Genomic DNA, 23,026 nt, shown 5'->3' with positions numbered 1-23,026 from the left:
AATTTCCTGCAATGTAAGTAAAACAGTAAAATGTCCATAGTTGAGCAATAGACTATCATATTAGGATTTAAAATACTACACATTTGTATTCTTGATCACCCCAAAATTAATGTGGTTGTTAAGAAATACTTGCTTTGTATGTAGTAACTTTCTTCACTTACTTTGCTTCCTTCTCCATAATTGTCTCCAGTATGTTCTCAACTCTTTGAGGACTCTGACAGGACGCAAAAAGAAGAGCTAAATGTGAAAGGCAGTGTGGAAGTGTTTGCAGTTCAGACACCCAATGGCAGAGTGTGGCTCACACTGATGCCATCATGGCCTTTTAGCATGGGCAATATCTGAAATGCGTATCCCTTGTGTTGACACTCAGCATCCTTTTCAAAATATCTACACATGATTCTGACATTCTACTGAATGCATTTGGAAAGTTTGTTGACAAGTTTCCTGTATGTTATTTTGTAGAAATTTCTCTATTGAGTTTTGGTGTCATAAATCTAAATTTTTGCTACGTGAACATTGGCAAAATTTATATTCTATGAAATTTTGATTTTTAAAAACCAACAGGCATTTTACCAGAAAAATGTTAATCCAGGCAACATTCCGCGAGGTATGTATATACTTACTGAATACTTAACAGCAGAAAAGTAACATGAAATACATAAGGAGTTAATATAAATAATCAAGAAGAAAAGAAATGGATAAGAAATGAGTAGGATTTTGAACAAACATAATTTGAAGAAGTAACAGAAATGGCCAATTAATTAATGAATGACAGCAACCTCAAAAGTGATCAGAAAATGTAAATTAAAATGATTACACCATAGTTTTTTATATCCATTTGATTGACAAAATAAATTTTTTAAATCTAATAATACCATGTGTTGCTAAGGTGGTAGAACAATAGGGATTCTCATTCTTGGGGCAAATACCCCTTGTGGAATATAGTGTGGCATCATCTAGAAAAGTTTAAGATGCATACCTCCCATAATTCTTATGCCCAAAGAGATGTGTACCAGATGATTACAACAGGATTTTTTTTTGTAATTCAAGAAAATATAAATTCCAATAATAGCTAATGAATAAATATGAAATATTAGTACCAGAGATGATTTTTGAAAAGCAAAAAGAATAAATGATAGCATATGTTAATAGAGATAAATCTCGATATTATGTTGTTAAAATTTTGAAAGGCAAGTTGCAAAAGAATTCAATATGATATCATTATATAAAAATATAAAATACACAAAACAAAATCATTTCAACTCGTTGTCAAGTTATTAAACATGATGATACTACTACTTAGATCTGGAAATGGTAAATTCTTCTGTGGTGAAATTGTGCACTGGGACAGCCTCCCTAGAAAAAGGGAGATTTTATATTTTTTTGATCCATTTCATTTCTAGAAATCTTTCAGAAGGAAATAGACATGCAGACAGAAATTATTTATTATAATTGTGTATGACAATATTTAATAATTAAATAGTCTATTAAATAATCTATCAGTAAAGTGGGGAATTGTTAAATTATGGTATATAAGGTAGCACTTGAAAATATTTTTAAAAAGTATATTTAATGGTAAAATATGGGGCACCTGGGTGGCTCAGTTGGTCAAGCATCAGACTTTAATTCAGGTCATGATCCCACCGCTCATGGATTTAAGTCCCGTGTCGGGCTCTGTGCTGACAGCTCAGAGCCTGGAGCCTACTTCAGATTCTGTGTCTCCCTCTCTCTGTCAGTACCCGGCTCACAGTCTGTCTCTCTCTCCTTCAAATTAAATAAACATTAAAAAAATTTAAAAAATGGGAAAATACTTACAATATAATTTTCAGTGAAAAAAGATGCAAAATTATATTGCTGTATGATCTGTATTTGACATTTAAAAATCAATAAACAGAAGAAAGTGAGTACATACACATAAATAAGACTGGGAAATATCAAAACATTATCAATGTTTGTCTCTGAGTGATAGAACAATTGTGATTTTAAAATTTATTTGCTGTAATTCTCAAATTGGGTGCAGTGAGTAGATATAACTTTCATAGCAATAATTAACAGCTTCAATGGCCTCCTAAAATGAGTAGGTCTTAATGAGGTTTGTGGTTGTATTTCCCAACTGAACAGAATCTTATCCCTTTGCCTGTTCCTATATTGCCAATTTCTGCATATGCAAGTGCTTAAAGGGGCTGTAGGAAGTATAGATGGGGATTGTAGGAATTAAATGAGATAATGAATGAGGAAAGCCTAATACAGTTCTTGGCATAAGTTAATGTCTAACCATTATTATTATTATCATTGGCTGGTTACTGCTGTATCATTATGTTACTGATGAAAGTTTGCAAGTCATTTCTTGTTTAGGACCAAATATCGGTTTCCATCTTACCTATAAATACGAAAGTCCTAAAGATAAGAAACAAGGTGATAATTATTATGTCACTGGTATGTTTGAGACAGAAAGAGTTTGGGGGATGAACAGAAGGAAACAAATGGTAAATCTTGTTCTTAAACACAAGGGGCCATCTGACTCCATTACAGATAGCCATTATGCACAGGCCAGAATGACTCTTTAGACAGAATTAGGAACACTTGGAAATGATAAATCTTTTGCAATTTAGGGTTATAACCTATTTACAGCACCCCTTAGTCCCAACCCTGTTTTTTCTTATGAATAACTGATTCCATGTGTATAACTTGGAGTGGAAAGGGCAAGATAAAGGATGGAGATTGTTAAACTGTAGATTTTGATGGTATTTTGGAGAACTTATAAAAAAATCTGTCAGTTGAATGGCCAAAGTAGCAGAGCTAATACTTGCAAATTTTGCATTCCACTGAAAGGTGATACATAATATACCTTATATTATATGTAATATAATATATTCTGCAGTAAGAGTTTGTTTTCTCTTACTTTTTCCCCAGTAGATTGGTATCAATGATAACATGCCATTGATAGATGAAAACAGAAGTGTGTTGCAAAAGAGACAAAAGATTTAGCAAATGTGATTTTATATGCCAAAAAAAGTGTACATTAGTAGCTTTTATGATAAGTGTCCCTGAAGGGAAATATGGTGAAATTGTATCAGACTTCAATCTTCTCTAAACAACTAGGAAAAAAAGGCCAAAACAAGCATAGTTTTATCTGTTTGGATGGGATTAATGGGTTCTTGGTGGGATATTTGTAATAGTGATACTTCCTGGTTTCTTCTTCCATTCGGAGAGTACACATAAGAATTTATAGGGAATGGTCATGATCAAAACCTATTTGGTCTCCAAAACATGTCCAGGAGAGGTTGTATGTAGGCCTTGTGTTATCTTACCTGACATGTATATGATTACAGATAGCCACCAGTTAAGTTGTTGGATAACTCATTTTGGTTACATTCTCCAGGTGACACAGTAGACGTTTTTGCCTATCTTGAGTCCTCCACTTGTACCAGATAGGCTGTGAGCTCTATCATGAGACTACTTCTAACTTGTTCACTCTTATACCCTAGTCTGGTTAGCACTCAGTAAAAATCTGTCGTACAAATAATTAAATAAATAATGAATGAGTGAACCTAGAGGTTGTCCCATAAATCCATTCATTCAGCCATCCACCCACCCACTTATCTCTTAAAGTTGCTGCTTTCTTTATCAGAAATGTTTGCCTTTGTTTCTTTGCTTTGAAAAGTGACCATTTAAGTTCTGTATCACCAAGTGATGGACAAATACACGTGGTAAAAAATTAACTTGAGGTGAAATGATAATGTACTAGTGTGGAGAAGGACTGATGAACCTTAAAAGTTATACCGCTTTGGTCATGTAGATACATAAACCATTTAGAAATGTCTCAGCAAAGTTGAAAGGGAGCATCTACTGGATCTAATCTTCCTCTCCTGCTCCCCATTTTTAGCTGCTATTTACATTTCCTTCTCTTAAATGTATTTGACTCGTGATAAGTTCAGAGCCACCTTTTCTTTTCTGAACTGATCTTTGAAGAATGATGTACTTAACTGCAGCCTGTTTAGATTGTTGATCTGTATTTAAAGCCCTAGCCAGGGATTGTGTCTTGCCTTTAAGATAAAAATCAATGAATAAAAAATTGAAAAAGAAACAACTAATCCTTGAACATTCCTAAACAAACACCGTCTCCCGTTTCCAAAAAGGAACACTGCTTAATCTTAACTTATTAGAGACTTCTTTTTGAGAGTTCAATTAACTGGGGTTCACCTTTATTCAAACATGTAGAAGCTAAAAATGTTACAAAGGAAGTTTATTACAAACTGGATGTATTTGGAAGTCAGTGTTGTTATTAAATGCTCTTGGTCTAGATAAGCTCTTTGATGATCTGAAGTTACATTCTATCACAGAGACAGATGTAGTTCATTGTAAAAGAGTGTAAACCACTGCTTAGGGATAAGGTACAACAAATACATAATTACCTCTTTGAAGGTCTAGTCATGGTGGTGCTGCTGGAAACTGGTGAGTTAGGCCAATTGAAATTTTCTTGTAATCCCCAAACCTCACTGCAAAACTGTTCTCCTTCCGAAGTGATCTTCACAGCGTTTGAAAAGAAAATTTATGCGGTAAATTGAGCTTCCCCTTTCTCTTCATGTAGCTTCCTCTGTTCCTGAGGCACAGACATTAGCTGTCAATAGGCTACCAAAGAACATGAGGACAGGAATAAAAACAAGAAGCATGGGTAATTCATTTGATCAATATCACCCTTCATTCATGTGCAGTATACAGTAGTAGGTGGTCAGAGAAATAGAATCATTTGTAAAGTTCAGGTGTTGGTGATGAGTGAACAAAGATGTTACAGCGCTTTAGTTTCCAAGGGCAGTGATTTTAGAAAATTTAGGATTTCTGCCACCAGCTGCAATGAGACATCAAGTATAAGTCTTGACATCTTTTCACAAGGAACTATACAATTAGATAAAATGTATAGGCAGCTATTTAGATAAATTGGCTAAGAGACAGTGCAGGACTTTGATCTTTGAGGGAAGCTAAGCACTTGAGACAGGCCTTGCATTCACCTTGGTGTTCTGCCTAGAGGTGCATTCACTGGCCCAGAGAGTAAGGAGGTGGAACCAAGCATTAGGGGATGGTCTTAGTGAACTGTGGAGGTGGGGTTTGTAGTTTGAGGCTTTTGGGTGGCTAGAATTAGCAGAGTAGAATACTGAAGAAAAATGAGATGAATGGGAGAAGGTACCTAGAAGTGTGCATGGAGAATCCTTTTTGGTCATTATGTGAGGACTTGGTGTGCATAAGCAGGACAAAACTCTTTGAGGCCTAGCAGAGGTTGGATGCTATGAGACCAAGAGTCAAACAAAGATACTAGAGCTGGGAGATGTTGGAATTCTATTATAGCGAGAGAGGAGAGACTTCATTGAGTATTTTGGCATTCAACTGAGACCCCAGAAAGGACAGCCTTACGAGTGAGGGCCATGCTCTAGAGGAAGGCCATGTTTTAGGACCAAGGAGAGAATCACAATAGACCAACTCTCACAATGAAAGGATAAAGATGATCTCTTAGTAGTATAATTGCCTGCCAGAACAAAACTCTTAAGGAAGACAGTACAATGCAGATACCCTAAGAAAATAGCAATCAATAGAAAAATAGCAATCAATAGAAAAAGACCCTGAATTAACCTAGATATTAGAATTAGAAGATATGGTTTTAAAAGAGTTGTGATTAATATATTTAAAGATTTAAAGGACATAAAGTGAAAGACATAAAATGAATGAAAAGATGGGAACTTTCAAATAAATAAGTGTAAAATATAAAAAAAGAACCAAATGGATATTTTATAACTGCAAAGGATAATTTCTGAAATGAAAAATTAATAATGGCCTTACAGCAGATTAGAGACTATAGGAAGAGTCAATAAGCTTAAGACAGATCAATAGAAATGATCCAATCTGAAAAACAGAGGAAAAAAAGAAAAAAAAAAAACTCTTCAGAGACATATGGGACCAAAGCAAGCAGTCTAATATTTGTATAATTGGGGTCTCAGAAAAGAGGAGAAAGTGTGGCAGAAAGAAATATTTTAAGAAATAATGCCATAAGTCTCCTAACTTTGGTGAAAAACATCAACTTATAAGTTTAAGATGTTTAGTGAACGAAATCAGGATAAATACAAAGAAAGCCACCCCCAACCATGTCATAGCCGAACTGCTAAAATTTAAAGGTAAAGAGAAAAGTTGTAGGGGTGGGGGGGGATCACATTCTATACAAGAGACAATAGTAAGAATTATTTTACTCTTCTAAAGAAAAACTATTAATCCAGAAGACAATGGAATGATATGCAAAAAGAAATGCAGGATGGAAAGATATGTCAACGTAGATTTCTGTGTACAGTGAATATAGAATTACAGTTGACTTTTGAACAATGCAAGGGATAGGGGTGTTGACCCCAGTGTAGTTGCAAATCCACAAAGAACTTCTGTCTCCCCCAAAATTACTACTGAGAGCCTACTACTGATCAGAAGCCTTACCAATAACATAAATAGTAGATTAACACGTTTTGTATATTTCATGTATTATACGCTATGTTCTTACAATAAAGTAAGCTAGAGAAAAGAAAATGTTATTAAGAAAATTATAAGGAAAAGAAAATACGTTGACAGCCCTGTACTGTGTTTATTGAAAAAAAGTCCTCATATAAGTGATCCCATACAGGTCAAACCCATGTTGTTCAAGGGTTAACTGTACTTCAAAAATGAACATGAAATGAAGATGCTTTCAGATGAATAAAATCTAAGAAAATGTATTACTAGCCAACCTGCACTACAAGGAATGCTAAAGGAAGTGCTTTAGGCTAAAGGGAAGTGATACCAAACGGAAACTTGGATCTATAGGAAATGATGAATATTAGAAATGGCAAATATATGAATTAATACATATTTTTAAAAATGCTGTTTTTTATCTTTTTATAATTTCTTAAAGGATAATTTCATGTTTAAAGCAATGGGAATAACGTTGTACTGTGGGGTTTATAATATATGTAGAAGTAAAACATGTGACAAGCAATAGCACAATGCTCATAGGAGTATTAAATGCACCTACACTGTTCAAAGATTCTTACATTTTATGTGAAATGGTATTATATTAATTTTGGGTAGAGTCTGGCATGTTGTCAGACCTAAGGCAAACACACATACACACTACAAAGAGGTATAATTAAAAAGGCTACAGTGGCAATAAGATGGAAATGTGAAAAAAATATCCATTTTAAGAGAAAGAAGAAGGAAGGCAAGATAGAAGAAAATGGATGGCACACGTATTAAATGAAGAGCCATATAATAAATTCAAAACACAATCATATCATTACATTAAATGTTAATGGACTTAACACCTCAATTAAAAGTCAGAGATTGTCAGTATGAATAAAAACATAAGAACTAACTATATGCTGACTCCACCACCTGTACTTTAAATATGAAGATACAAAGAGTTGACAATGAAAAGAATGAAAAATATATACCATGCAAACATTAATTTTTAGAAAGTCAATGTGACTTTATTAATCAAAGTAAACTTCAAAGTAAGCCTTCCATGACAAGAAGGTTTACCAAAAACAAGAGGGACATTTTATACTGATAAAGGGCTTAATTCACCAAGGACATATAATAATAAATAAATGTTTATATAACTAATAACAGAACTTCAAAATATAGGAAGCAAGGACAGGTTTTGTTTCCCCCAACATTATATTCTAAAAAACTTAAACATACAGAAAAACTGAAAAAATTTTACAATGATCTCCCTAGATACCCACACCTGGAGTCTGCCATTAACATCCTACTATGCTTGCTTTATCACATTTCTATTTGTTCCTCCATCAATTTATCAAGTACAGTGGTTTTGGGACTGCTCCGTGAAGCTCCAGGGAATGAGAGAGTAGGTGCATGCACGAGTGTGTTTTAGAGGAGGGCAATGCTCTAGGAACACTGCTCCCCATTGGACCAGGGAATTTATGCTTTTGTCTTTTGTTCTATTTTATATGTTGGACTTCTGTTTAGATTTTACCCAATGATATAATTTTATGGCTAAAAGAAAGATTTTGACAGCTTCCATTCAAGGGCATTATGAGAGGACTCTATCCTCCCAATCTAGTTTAGCATAATCCAGAAATTAGACATGTGTTTTTTGATAACTCTGAGTGGGTATACCTACTTTGGCTGTTTTTTTGTGAGGACAACAGATATCTTTTATTGTGAATTCCCTTCAGGTCCAGACTCATAGCAAGAAGTCAGTATACCTTGTAGGATGAATGCAGGTGGACAAGCTGTGTATTCTGAAGAATATTATATTTTATGGACCCACCTGTGGGAATATGACACAAGTTGGATAGTTCTTCCCTGGCTGTCAGCTATGTTAACTACCAACTAATAATGAGACTATTTTATTTTCAGAATTCCCCAAGACCATTTATTAAATAGAACAAGCGTGTAAATTCCCCCTGCTTAATCCAACTTTTATTGTCCTGACATCCCCTAACTCAGAAATGCCAACACTGAAGCATTGCTTGCTTTTAAATTAAACAGATAAAACTTGAAGAGAATTTTGAGAGGTAACATCTAATACGTTCTAAATACCAAGACTTATTTTTCTTCTGAGACCATTCCTGAAAGAGGGAAGCCTTTGACAGACCATTTCATGTTTTGTGAAGTGTTATTTCTACTGGTCATATTCTCCAGGAGGGCTCTCTCTATGCAGTGTGATCGGTACTGGAAAATCTTCTACATGGAATGTGCTCAGAAGACTTGATGAGCTTAAGAAATTACCTTATCCTTGAGGATACCATGGATGATATCTGTGTCCCCACTCTACAGAAAGGACAAGAGACACTAAGAAATACAGAAGGAAAGTTGTCTTAAGTCCCCACTGAAACACAATGAAGTTTTCGCTATTTAAGAAAAGTATTCCATGCCATTCTATTCTTTCCATTCCTGTTTAGAAAGCTGAGCAGCATGTGTCTAGGCTGACTTTTCTACTCTAGGAAGACTTACTTTTCACTTATCAAGAATGCATTTAAGGGGTGCCTGGGTGGCTCAGTCGGTTGGGCAGCCAACTTCTGCTCAGGTCATGATCTCACGGTCTGTGAGTCCGTGAGTTTGAGCTCCACGTTGGGCTCGGCACTCACAGCTCGGAGCCTGAAGCCTGTGTCTCCCTGTCTCTCTGCACCTCTCCCACTCACACTCTATCTCTCTTTCTCTCAAATATAAATAAATATTAAAAAAATTAAAAAAAGAATGCATTCAAGTTGGAAGAATTTTAGTCTTTCTCGCACCATACCCTAAAATTAATTTCAGCTTAATTAAAAGCAATAAATGTACAAAATCAATCATTAGAAAACCAACATAGAAATGAATATCCCAACTATAGTGAGAGAGGATCCTATAAACTTAAAGGCAAAAAGAAAATATCATAAAAGAGTAGTGGATTTGACTTCATTAAAAATTAAAACTTGCTTGTCGAAAACCGAAAACCAAAAACCAAAATGGAGATAAGTATGTGCTGCAAACAGGAGGGATGAATGCCAGGGGATCTTAAAAGACCAAGGGTTCATACCAATTGATAACAATGCATGATACCAGTAGTTAAATCGGAGGTCAGGCATCAGGCCTTTTCCATTTGAAAGCCCTCATTTCCAATCCTTTCCTGCTCTGTGGGAGAGTTCAGTTGCCCAGGGTCTCTTGTTGCTTGCTGTTCCATCACTCCTACTTCTGAGCTCCAGCAGGGGGCTGGCCTTACATTTTATTGCATTCTTTGCCTGGGGCCCTCTATCTCTTACATGCTATCTTTACTGAAGTTTCTACGAGTTCTAAAAACTTGGAGTTTCCTGGCAATATTGTTTTGTACCATGTGTTATTAGGCATCAGTGTTTCATTCTCATCTTTTATTGGAGATGTGGTGGTTTCATTTTTAGAAAGAAAATGTGACACATTTCCCTTTTTGACTTCCTACCTTCTGTGGAAGATTGAATGATTGAAGTGTGTGTGTGTGTGTGTGTGTGAGCGTATGCAAGGGTATAAGCTAGCTAGAGGGAAATAATATAGGAAGTGATTGTGGGGAAGTCTGCCCCAGGATTACCATATTTTCTGATCTGCTGGTAGCAGAAAAATGAGTGTGGTGACCTCAGGGAGTTTATGACCAAGTGGGCATATGTTAGAGCCATGTTTTAGTAAATACACTGAGCAAGATTCTCACTGTTACTCCTGTGTCATGCTTATAAATCATGCTTACATTCTGCCAAGAACTTCTCTCTGAACAGGTAGGGCTTGCTTCATTGTACAGCCACAAGAAAATATACATGAGCATTCGTTAATTTACTCATACATTCATTCATAAGAGTTATTCAGGGAGAACTTACCATGTTCAAGGCACCGTAAATTATACAAAGAGAAATTCTCAAGAAGTTTTAAATCTTCGTATCTGTCAATGTATATATAAATATAAGGCCAGAAAGGGTTAAGTGCCATAAAAAGTTTGAGTGGAAATATACAATTAGAAATATAATAAACAGAGAATTCTGGCCTGGCAAAAATGATGTAGACCCACTTTTCCCTATGATAAGGTACAATTATGAATTCCAGAAATGAAGCATGAGACAACCAAATAAGGGCTCTGAAAGGTGATGAGAAGAAGGTGAGCTGGTTTGAGACCCCAGGACTAGAAGAACAGCCCTGTAGTAGGGTGTCTAGAGTCCTCCCTCCCCAAAGAAGAAGCCACACAGACCAGGTGTTTCCCAGTGCCCAACCTAGTGACAGGAGGAAGCCCAGAGAAGTTGATTCTTTCCCTGGTTGAATGAGGGTCTCTCTGGCAACATCAAACAAGTTTGACACCACCAGCAAGGGGATTAATCAAAGCTTCACCAAAAATAATTGGCCAGAGGAAATGCTCTCCTTCCCCATTAAACCTGAGACTCTCCTTTCCCATAAGAGATACTGAGGCTGGCAGGCAGAACAGTAGGAGAGACCCAGCTACAGCAAATGGACGAATCCAAAAAATCAATTTTTCTGCAGGCTTCAGATGCCTCTCACCTGCCCAGAGACATTATAGCAAGTAGGCATAACCAGCAAGGGGGATCAGCCACAATAAATGGCCAACGAGGAAGCTTCTTGGTCTCCATATACCTAAAATGCTCTTATCTTATCTTGCTCAGAGACCCCAAGGCAGCTGGTGGTACCATTACAAGATCTCACCATATCCCTCTCCCACTGAGAGACACCTAAGGCCCAGTCTGGTGAAACCTCCTCCACCCCATGAGGCAGTGAGATGGATGAAGGGACATTAGGAGTCCTAGTGACATTAGATAAATAAAGCAGACCAAAATAACATCTCAAACAGTGTGAACATTAGAATGCCATTGGAACTACAACTCATAAAAGTAGCCACATGATTAATTTTATGGGTGATGCCAGCTAAAATAAAGAATTCAATTAGAATCCAGAGTCATCTAGCATAATAAACAAAATATCCAGGATATAATTTAAAAATCATCCATCATACCAAGAACCAAGAAAATCACAAATTGAATGAGAAAAGACTATCAACTGACACCAATACCAAGATGAATCAGATGTTAGAATCATTTGACAAAGATTTAAAAGCAGCTGCTATGTAAATAATTTACCTCAGTCACAAATTCTTCTGATACAAATTTAAAAAATAGGAAATCTCAGAAAATAAATAGAGATTATAAGACAGAAGCATATGGAAATTATAGAACTGAAAATTACAATAGGAGAAAATTTTTTTTAAATACTGGATATTCTTAATAGGGTGGAAATGAGAGATGATAGTATTATTGAATACAAAGAGAGAACAATAGAATTTACTCAATGTGAACTATAGAGAGGAAATAGATCAAAAAAGTGAACAACACCTCAGGGACCTGTGGGCAATAACAAAATATCCAACATCCATATGATTGGAGTCCAGAAGATGAGGGTCTTGAAAGAGTGTTTGAAGAAATAATGGCTGAAAACTTCCCCAAATTTGGTGAAATACCAAATGTATAGATCTAAGAAGCTCACTGGAACCCAAACATGATAGACTAGAAGAAATCCAAAGCATGGATTTCTTTTAAATGTTCAAAACTGGAATCCAAAGAGGCAAAAACCTTGAAAGCAGTTATAGGAAAAAACATATTACCTATAGAGGAATACCAATTCAAATGACAGCTGATTCCCCATTTTATACAATCAAGACCAGAAGGAAGTGCCCCAACATCTTTAAGTACTGAAAGAACTGTTAACTGTGAATTCTATATCTGACAAAACTGTCCTCTAGGAATGAAGGGGAAATAAAAACATTCTTGGATGAAGGAAAACTAGAAGAAGTTGTTGTTAGCAGACTCACTCTTAAAGACTGGCTAAAAGTTCTTCAAGCAGAAAGGAAAAGATAACAAATGAAATATTGGAGAATGATGAAGGAAGTGGGAATAATGGAAAGAGATTTATGGATACATATACTAAACTATTCCTTCTTTATGAGTTTTATAAATTGTATTTGATCAAAACAAAAATTATAACACCCTCTGATACTCAAGTCGATGGTCGTTAAAAGTGGGAAAGATGGGGCACAGGTGGCTCAGTGTGTTGAGCATCTGACTCTTGATACCAGCTCAGGTTGTGACCTTGCAGTTGTGGATTCGAGCCCCTCATCAGGCTCCATGCTGAGCGTGGAGCCTGCACGGGATTCTCTCTCTCTGCCCCTTCCTCTCTCTCTCTTTCTCTCTCTCAAAATAAATAAATAAACATTTTTTTAAGTGGGAAAGGTAAAGGGATTTAAATGGAAGTGAGGTTTTAACATTTTAATCAAAGTCATAAAATATCGATAATAGTAGACTATAATAAGTTACCTATTAGATTATAATATTTAGAGCAACCACTATGAAAACTATACAAAGAAATGTATCCAAAACCACTAAAATAATGATGGATTCCTTAAAACAATGTTCAAAGAATTCACAGGAAGGCAAGAAAAGAATGAGAACTAGAGGAAACAAATAGAAGACAAGTAATAAGATTGTGGACTGAAATGCTAACATATCAATAATGATATTAACTTTAAGTCATCTAACATCACCTATCAAAAGAGAGATTGACAAAGTGGGTAAACAAACACAATCCAACTATATGCTGCTTATGAGCAACTCACTTCAAAGTCAGAGGTTAGAGAAGTTGAAAAATTAAAGGACAGAAAAAGATATACTATACAAATATTCATTTTTTAGACAGCAAGAGTGGCTACATTAATATTTGATAAAAGTAGTCTTCAGAGCAAAGAAAATATTTAGAAACAAAGGGAGACATTATATAATGATAAAAGCATCAATCCACCCTGATGACTTAATGATCTTAAATGTATGCACACCAAACAATACATAAAGCAAAAACCAATAGAGTTGAAGGAGAAATAGAGACGTTGACAATTACAGTTGGAAACTTCAATGTCACCTCTCAACAATAAATACAGCTACCATATAGAAAATCACCAAGAATATAGATGATCTGAACTATATGATCAGCCAGTAGTGCCTAACTGACATATAGAGCAGTCCATCCAACAATAGCAGAATACATATTTTTTTCAAGAACTCATTCAACATTCACTAAAATAGACATTTCTTGGGCCACACACACACACACACACACACAAAGTTTAAAACTTGAAAGCATGTTGAATGTGTTCTCTGTAATAAAATCGAACTAGCAATCAATTATAAAAAGACAACAGAAAAACTCCAAACATGTGAAAGTTAAACAGCATACTCCTATAGTATCCACAAATTAAAGAGGAAGTCTTAAAGGAAATTTAAAAATGCAAAGAAGTCAATGAAAATGAAAACAAAAACATAAAATATCAAAAACATGTAGGCTGCATCTAAAGCAGTGCTGTGAAGGAAATTTGTACCATTAAATACTTATACTAGAAATGACAAAAGGCTTCAGATTAATAACCTAAGTTCCTACCTGAAGCAAGTAAAAAAGGAAAGAAAAATACAGTAAAACCTTGTAAAAATACAGTAAAACTTTGCAAGCATAATTCATTCTGGAAACATGCTCGTAATCCAAAGCACTTGTATATCAAAGCAAATTTCCCATAAGAAATAATGGAAACTCAGATGATTCGTTCCACAACCCAAAAATATTCATATAAAAATGATTATAATACTGTAATAGAATACAAAATATAAAGAAAGATAAACAAATTAACTTGCACTTACCTTTGAAAACCTTCGTGACTGGTGTGAGGGAGACAAGAGAGAGGAAGGTTATTGTATAGGATGACTTTCACTATCACTAACAAAATCACTGCTATCGATTGGCTCAATGGAATCTTTTTCTGTGTGGGGGCCATTGTATATACTCGCACAGATGTTGGCTATAGTGAAGTATTAATAAACTCCTGTCATGTACTATATTTAATGTAACTGGCAATAAGGTAGCCAAGGAAGGGATCTATATCTGCAGGCAGCCTGACCTAGAACGAAGTAAAGCATTCCTAAGCTTACTCTTGTATGGAGGAACAAAGGACTGTCCATAGGTTCTTTAAAGTGACAAAAAATACACTAGTGCCAGTTGGAGGAACCTGCCATTTCAGTGTTCTGAAAAATCACTGATTTCTGCCAAACACTGAGCAGTGAGACCAAGCATCTGAGCATTGGAGATGATCACCCATGACCCTGCAGTGAGAGAGAGGAGAACCAGTGATTCAGTTGTGATCATGTGACATTTGGTGTTACATACTACTCATATTGCAAGACATTGCTTGCTTATCAAGTTAAAATGTATTAGAAATGTTTGCTCCTCTTGTGGAACACTTGCAGAACAAGGTGCTTGCAATCCAAGGTTTTACTGTAAAGCAAAAGCAAGCAAATAGAAGAAATGATGAAGGTAAAAGGGGAAATCAGTGATATAGAAAAAAGATAAAGTCAAAGAAACAATAAGAAGGTTATTCTTTTTTTTTAATTTTTTTCAATGTTTGTTCATTTTTGAGAGACAGAGAGAGACAGAGCGCGAGTAGGGAAGGGGCAGAGAGAGAGGGAGACAGGGAATTCAAAGCAGGCCCCAGGCTCCAAGCTGTCAGCACAGAGCCTGATGCGGGGCTCGAACCCACGAACCGTGAGACCATGACCTGGGCCGAAGTCGGACGCCCAACTGACTGAGCCACCCAGGCACCCCAATAAGAAGGTTATTCTAAACAATTAATAAAATTGATAAATGGCATGGCTGACAGTAGCAAAATTACCAGTATCAGGAAAGAAATAGGGAATACAGATCCTACAGTGAATAAAAGATAATATGCTTATGCCATGAAAATTTCATATTCATATATTCAACTACTTAGAAGAAATAAATCAAGTATTCGAAAACCGTATACTACTAGGGTGCCTGGGTGGTTCAGTCGGTTAAGTGCTCGACTTGGTTTCGGCTCAGGTCATGATCTCATGGTTTGTAAATTTGAGCCCCATGATGGACTGTGTTGATGGTGTGGAGCCTGCTTGGGATTTTCTCTCTTTCCCTCTCTCTCTGCCCTCCCCTGCTTGCTTGGTCTCTCTCTCTCTCTCTCTCTCTCTCTCTCTCTCTCTCTCAAAATAAATACATAAAATTAAAAAACAAAACAAAACATAAACTACCTAAACTCAGGTAGGGTGCAATGGACAACTTGAATAGCCCTGTGAGCCATTAAATAAATTAAATTAGTACTTAAAATTCTCCCCAAAACAAACTCCAGGATTACATGGTTTCACTGGAGAAGTCTACTAAATATTTAAATAAGAATCAACATCAGTTTTACACAATCTTTTCCAGAAAATAGAAAAGGTAGAAACACTTCCTAACTTATTTTATGAGGTTTGTATTATCCTGATACCAAAACAAGATAAGGACCACAAAAAAGAAAAAAAGAAGGAAGGAAGGAAGGAAGGAAGGGAAGGAGGGAGGAAGAAAGGAAGGGAGGAAGGAAGGTTTATTATAGTCCAATATCTCTTGTGAACTTTGACCCAGAAATATTCAACAAAATATTAGCAAATCAAATCCAACAATGTGTAAAAAGAATCCCAAATGGAATTTATTCCAAGTATGCAAGGATGGTTTAATACTTTAAAAGTGAATAATCCACCACATCCACAAGCTCAATAAATGAGTTCAGCAAGGGCACAAGATACTGACAAAAATCAATTGCATGTACATATACCAATATATCTATATGTAGAAACCCAAATTTAAAATGCAGTACCATTTACAAAGGTTCTAAGGAAAATGAAATACTTAGATATATATACACTTAGCAAAACATGTACAAGATTTGTATTATTAAAGTTACAAAATGCTGGTGGAAGAAATCGGAGAAGACCTAAATAAATGAAGAGACTTAAAAGTGTCAACATAGTAAAGATGTCAGTTGTCCACAAAATGATCCATAGGTCGAATGCAATTTCTAACCAAATTCCAGTAAGCTTATTCTGAAATTTATATGCAAAGGCCCAGGCCCTGTAGTACCCAAAACAATCATAACATAGAGTAATAAGATGAGAAGAATCACTCTACCTAATATTAAAGATAACTGTATAGCTGTATTAGTCAAGCCAATGTGGTAGTGGCAGAGGACAAAATGGAACAGAATAAGGGACCCAGAAGTAGACCCTCATACACATAATCAAATGACTTTTGGCAAGGGTACAAAAGCCATTCAACGAAGGAAGCCCAGCTTTTCAACAAATCGTAGTGGAAAATTAGACATCCAATTAGCACTGGCCAAAAAAATGAACCATATACTTTATTCCAAAATTAACTCAAAATGGTTATAAACTTAAATATAAAATTATTTAAAACTTTAGAAAAATAAACACAGAAAAAAATGGTTGGGATCTAAGGCTAGATAAGGAGTTCTGAGACTTGACCAGAAAAGCACAAATCCATGAAAGGAATAATTGATAGGTTGGACCTCGTTAAAATTAAAACTTTCTCTTTGAAAACCCATGTGAAGGAAATGAAAAGACAGTCTACAGGCTTGAAGAAGATATTTGAAAACTGCCTATTTTGCAAAGGACTATTATCTAGAATATATCAAGAACTCCTAAAACATAACAGTAAAAACCCCAAACAACCCAATTAGAAAATGGGCACCACAAAACATGGACAGATAGGTTATCAATGAAGACATACAGATGGCAAATAAGCACACTAAAAAGATGCTCCACATCATTAGCCACCAGAGAATTGCAACTAAAAACCATAATATCAGCACACATCTATCAGTGTGGCTAAAATAAAAAATAATGACAACACCAATTATTAGTATGCAGAGAAACTGATGGTTCATAGTGTTAGTGAGAATAGAGAGTGGCCCAGCCACTCTGGAAAACAGTCTAGCAGTTTTTCTTTTATTTTATAAAACTAAACATTCAAGTACCATATGAGTGAGCAATTACACTCTTGAGCATTTATCTCAGAGAAATGAAAATTCATGTTCCCATAAAAACTTGTACATAAATACTCATAGCAACATTACTCATAGCAGCCAAAATCTAGAAATAGCCCAAATGTTTTTAACAGATACATAGTTAGGTAAACTGTGGTACCCATGGAATTCTACTCAGGAATCAAAAGGAACAAACAATTGGTATGATCAACAATTTAGGTGATACTCCAGAGAATTAGGTTGAGTGAAAAAAGCCAATCCCAATAAATTACATACGTTTTGATTCCATTTATGTAACATGTTTGAAATGACAAAATGTTAGAAATGGAGGATAGATTAAGAGTGAATGCCAGAATTTAAGGATGGAAGTGAGAGGGGAACAAGAGAACGGTAGGTATGGTAAATAAAAGCACAACATGAGGGCTCCTTGTGGTGGTAAAAGGGACAGCCCTACACAAGTTATAAAATTGTATAAAACTTAGTACACACACACACACACACACACACACACACACACTGAAATGAATACAAGTAAAGTGGATTTAGGCATTTCTGGGTAAGATTGGTATATTGTGTCAATGTCAGTATCCTCATGTGCTGTTATACTATGGTTTCCAAAGTATTACCACCAGATGAAACTGGATAAAATGTACATGGGATCTCTCTGTATTATATCTTACAAATGCATGTGAATCTGTAATTATCTCAATAATGATTTCAATAGAAATTATATATTTTAAACACTTTCTAAAGATATATATGTTTTGAGCCCTTACCATGTGCTATGCACTGTTCTAATGACTTTATATATATTTTAATGTTTATTTATTTTCGAGAGAGAAAGAGGCAGAGCATGAGTGGGGGAGGGGCAGAGACAGAGGGGCCTCCAGAGAAGCAGGCTCCAGGCTCTGAGCTGTCAGCACAGAGCCTGATGTGGGGCTTGAATTCAGGAGCTGTGAGATCATGACCTGAGCTAAAGTCTGACGCTTAACTGACTGAACCACCCAGGCACCCCTCTAATGACTATATTAATATGTCCATTTAATTCTCAAAATAATCTTATGAGCAGCAATATTATCCCCACTTTCCAGTGAGGAAAGCAAGACACAGTGAGATTAAGCAACAAGTCTAAAGTCAGAGCCTAGTAAGTGGCAGAATTTGGATTAGATCCCAAGAATCTTTGGCTCCAGTATCCACAGCCCTAACTAATAGGCTATTCTCTCTCTTTACCTACAGATTACTTATAACTGAGAGCATTAGGAAGAACTGTATGGATAAAATGGCATTTTAAGCTTCCTAAAAGGGAAGATTATGATGTGATATATGTAGAACACTAATTACACTGTATGTAGGGAGAACTTAATACATATTTGCTGAATTAATAAGTGGCTTACCGTTGGGGCACCTGGGAGGGTCATTTGGTTACCCTTCTGGCTCTTGATTGCTGCCTGGGTCATGATCTCGAGGCTCATGGGTTCAGGCCCACACCTGGCTGTGTATTAGTAATGCAGAGCCTGCTTGGGATTCTCTCTCTCTGCCTCTCCCTGACTCGTGCTGTCTCTCAAAATAAACAAATAAACTTAAAAAAAAATAAGTGACTTACCTTCTTTAAACTACTAGATGATTTCTTTAGTCACTGCCAACAGCCCAGCCTCTGCAAAATGAGAAAATGAGGGACCCAGGGCAATGAGCTTATTTTATTTTATTGCATCATTGACTTTCTCTCAACTGAGGTCAGTGTTTCCCAAGGGGGAATCTGCTGGCATCCTGGGACAGATAATTCTTCATTGTGCAGAGATAACCCATTGTAGAACCTTGAGCAGCATTTAGCATGTTCCCTACATGTTGCCCTGTGGCCACCCCCCACCCCCATGCCCATCACTGGGACAATTCCTAGTCCCCCCTAACAGCCCTGGTCAAGAACCAGTTCAGTTTCTCTCTCTCTGATTATAACAGAACTCATGCAACAGGACTGCAGGATTCACATGATTTAAGAGGAGCGTTTCATTTTCTCCCTTAGCTTGGCTGTATGCTTATGATACAAAGGAATCAAACTTCCTTGCTCTCTCAGTGGCTCTAAGTTTGAAGTTGAATTGGTCTAAAGTGTTCATTTTGCTTTTTTGTTGTTGTTGTTCTGGCTGTTCTTTTTGGTAGGCATAAAGAAGTTTCCCCTTTCAGAGAAATGCTGAGCACATACCACCCCAAAGCACACCCCAAACCAATTGCTCTCAATCTCAAAAAAAAAAATCTGAAAGGGAAAAACATTAATGGATTATTTTTGTACATGTGAAAAATCTTTTGGAAGGGCAATTTTCTCTTGCTGAGTGGTGGAAAACGACAGTGTTAATTACGTTGCCTTGTTAAATCTGAAAGAACGCAGTGAACGTTGGAAACCTTTCAATTGCCTTTGTGGAAAGGCATCTAAGGGATCAGAAACCATCTCCATCAGCGAAGCGCTGAGGCAGCTGTGCCCCTCCTAAGGCCCTGGGTCTGGTTGTGCTGAGAGGAAGCTGTGAGCTCCAACCTATGGGACCTCTGGGGAAAATACAGAGGAAGGTAAGGGGTACGGGAAGGTAGAATTTCCACTTCAGGTTTTGAGCACTGGCCAACTTTCTTTCCTTTTAATCCTTTCTCAGTAAAGAGGCGGGAAGGAGGTGAATTTAAACAGAGTTGCAGTGGTAGCCAGGTTTATTTGGGTGCTTATGTCTGTACACTTGTTGTCTTGGCCTGTGGTGGTGGATCAGCTTCCTAGCCATGAGAATAGATCCTGCCCCCACGTAATATAGTTCTTTCAACAGAGCCCAAGCGAAGTGTGAGGCTTGCATGGAGGAAACAAAAACAAATGCAGAGGGATCACTTGCATAAAAAAAAAAAAATGGAAATACAGTGTTGCTTTCCCAGGAATCTAGTTCCAGGATAGGGATTATGGGTATACAGAAAGCCCCCACAGTATAGAAGGATGCCATTCCAGGGAAACACAGGAGTTCAGAGGCCCAGCTTTTGTACTTTGCTTGAATTTCAGATGAGATAAAACTAGCAGGTCTGCTAAGTTGCAGTGCAAAAGCTTACATGGCTTCTCGAGAAAAGCAATTTATTTTAGATTATAGCACAGCAGCTATCATTTAAACTGCTAGGGATTGTAATTGAACTCAGAACCAACCTTCTCTGTAAACACAGGGTGTGATAGTAAGTTTACCCAGGCTCTTCTAAATAACATGAACACCAGGCCTTCAGGACAGATGGGCATGGGAGTCCAAACATGGATCACTCGTGTCTCGCTAACATCCAACAACTGGCCCATTCAAAATTACATCCTGGGAAACGTACCTAGCCGGGTATTTGAATGTGCACCTGCTGTCCATATTGGGTGATATTAATATGAAATGGCTAGGAGGCAGCAGTCTTGCAGAAATGAGAGCACATGCAGTTAGCAACAGGGAACTTTTGATTTCCATCTTTATCTCGGGTCATGAAGGGGCTTGCAGGGAGGCAGAATCCACACAAATCCAGATAAAGAAAAAAGTGCCTCTGAATACTGGACATTCTTTGATTTGATAATGAAGGGGATGTGCTTACCTTCCAAACCCTAGAATGTCATCCTGTCATTAAGTCCTAATGAAAGCTTAATTGTTCTGTTGGGAATAATGATGTGTCTCATTTCCGTGCACTGCATTTGCTCCTGTCTTATTATAACTAAACCCAGTTATACGAAATTTACTATTCCTCCAGAGTTGTCCAGAGACTCAGAAGACAACATTTTATCCAGGCTAAAGTGTTTATTTTTTGCTTTTAGTAAAAGAGGGCTCACAATGCACTTGCTCTTTTTATAATTTTCTTTTTTTAATGGAAAACATTAACCAGCACATAGTACAAATCAAATAATTTAGAAATACTTATAATAAAAAGTAATGGCTCCCAACCGCACCCTTTCCCCCTCTGGTTGCACCCACTAAATGCAACGCTATGACTCATTCCTGGTTTTAGCTCATTATCGTGAGTTGATATTTTATCTGTTTTATCCATTATTACTGATTTTCTTCTAAGAAACAGAAGGATTTCGCTTACTTACACTTACCTTTCTACATTCTCCCACTATAATGTGACATTATTTTCAACTCCCATTGTTCTTGCCACTTCTAAATCGAATTTAAACTTCCCCTTATTGGTTCATCAATCTGGGCAGGATCTCTTACCTCCTCGTGGGCAGATGAGTTACAAGCACTCATACCCTTTTCTTTAATATTCTTCCTCTTGCACTTTCCATCCTCAGGCAGCTCTACCATTATTTTTGCATTGCCAAGTTTAATTTACATTTGCTGTCACCAGCATGGTCTTTGTGATTTTTCCAAAGTTGAAATTAATGAAAAGGATTTGCATAATTAGGACTTTGTGAAATTATTTACTGCAGACCTGAGTGTTCTCTGTGGTTACAGTGTCAAATCTCCTGTGATACTCAAAAGAGACTGTGCCCAGAGTCAGGTTCAAATGGATTCTCTTCCCTTCTCATTTTGTCAAAATCATTCCATCTTTTAGTGTGTGGAATGTATATTTCACGTGGTTCTTATAAAGTTGTTTGTGTTTGTTTCCACTGGGGTTTCTGGTATCCTCTTGCCTTTCCTAACCATGCGCCTGCATCATCTTCAAGGTTTCAAAGCTCATAAAGCGCCTCTACTATGAGGTTCTATTGTTCTCCTTCCTTGTAGAGCTGCATTTGCTCTTATTTCCACAGGGTGTTCCTCCGTAGATGTGCTGTATAGAATTAGCTTGAGGTTCGCCCAGTGCCCTCCAGGGTGGGATTCACTGTTTGCTGGATCTAACGGGTTTTCTGTGTTTGTTTGTTTTTGTTTTTGTTTTTACTTACTTTCAAATTTTGCTTGCAATTTTCCAAGGAAGGGTGAATAGGAGGTGAATTATCTGAGTCCTTGCAACTTTGTAATTTTTAAGTTTTGATTCCAAACAGAATTGATACTTTGGGTATAGACTTCAAAATCATTTTTACCACTGCCTTTTAGCATCCAGCGTTGCTGCTGATAAATCTGATGTCACTCTGATCCTTACTTCTTTCATAGGCTACCTTTTTGTTGGTTTGTTTTTCTTTTCTTTTTAGAAGGCTATTAGGAATTTCTTTTTAACCTCAGTTTTCTAGCACTTCATCTCCTTTGTACTGAGTAGATTCCTATCCTTTGAAGGTTCATGTCTCTGTTTGGCTCTGGGAAATTTTCTAATATAATTTCTTTGATAATTTTTCCACTTCAGTTTCTTTTTGCTCATTCTGAAACTCATATTATTAGCCCATTCTTAGAACTCCTGGTCTGATCATCTATATATCTCATTTTTTTTCTCATTTATTTGTGGGTTTAGTCAATAGTCTCGGAGATTTCTCCAACTTTGCCATCAAACTTTGTATGGAACTTTTATTTAGGAAATCATATCATTCCCAGGAGATCTTTCTTGTTATTGGATTGCTCCTTTAAAATATAATTTAAATGTTTTCCTTGTGTAGCTACCAAATCTCTTCAAATTGTTCTTGAGGATATTAAATAGGTTTTCTTTAAAGGTTGTATCTTTTCTCTATACTGTCTGTTTCCTCAGGGTCATATTTTCTTTTGTTTT

The 23,026-nt window shown here is 36.5% G+C and overlaps 1 protein-coding gene and 1 long non-coding RNA gene across 13 annotated transcripts in view; one reads left to right on the top strand and one right to left on the bottom strand.

Moving 5' to 3' along the window:
• Nucleotides 1-23,026, top strand: part of FHIT (fragile histidine triad diadenosine triphosphatase) — a 1,423,954-nt gene that overhangs the window by 510,764 nt on the left and 890,164 nt on the right. The window contains exon 1 of one of the 12 annotated variants that reach the window (XM_019823727.3): nucleotides 19,130-19,969. The exons of the other annotated variants lie outside the window; for them this stretch is intronic. The gene's annotated coding sequence lies outside the window, so the exon portion shown is untranslated. Of the gene's footprint in view, nucleotides 1-19,129; nucleotides 19,970-23,026 lie in introns of those variants that run through there. 12 annotated transcript variants of the gene reach the window in all.
• The window catches only part of LOC109496488, a 36,123-nt gene continuing 14,802 nt past the window's right edge, over nucleotides 1,706-23,026 (bottom strand). Inside the window, exons 3-6 of the long non-coding RNA XR_002740293.2 lie at nucleotides 19,017-19,067; nucleotides 14,214-14,231; nucleotides 4,416-4,603; nucleotides 1,706-1,764 (exon numbers count right to left, since the gene is read on the bottom strand). This is a non-coding gene — a long non-coding RNA (uncharacterized LOC109496488). The remainder of the gene's footprint in view (nucleotides 1,765-4,415; nucleotides 4,604-14,213; nucleotides 14,232-19,016; nucleotides 19,068-23,026) is intronic.

The sequence above is a fragment of the Felis catus genome, chromosome A2, assembly GCF_018350175.1.
Source record: "Felis catus isolate Fca126 chromosome A2, F.catus_Fca126_mat1.0, whole genome shotgun sequence".
NCBI classification, from domain to species: Eukaryota; Metazoa; Chordata; class Mammalia; order Carnivora; family Felidae; genus Felis; species Felis catus.
The sequence above is the reverse complement of the archived record's forward strand: the minus strand, read 5'-3'. Positions and strand labels throughout refer to the sequence as shown.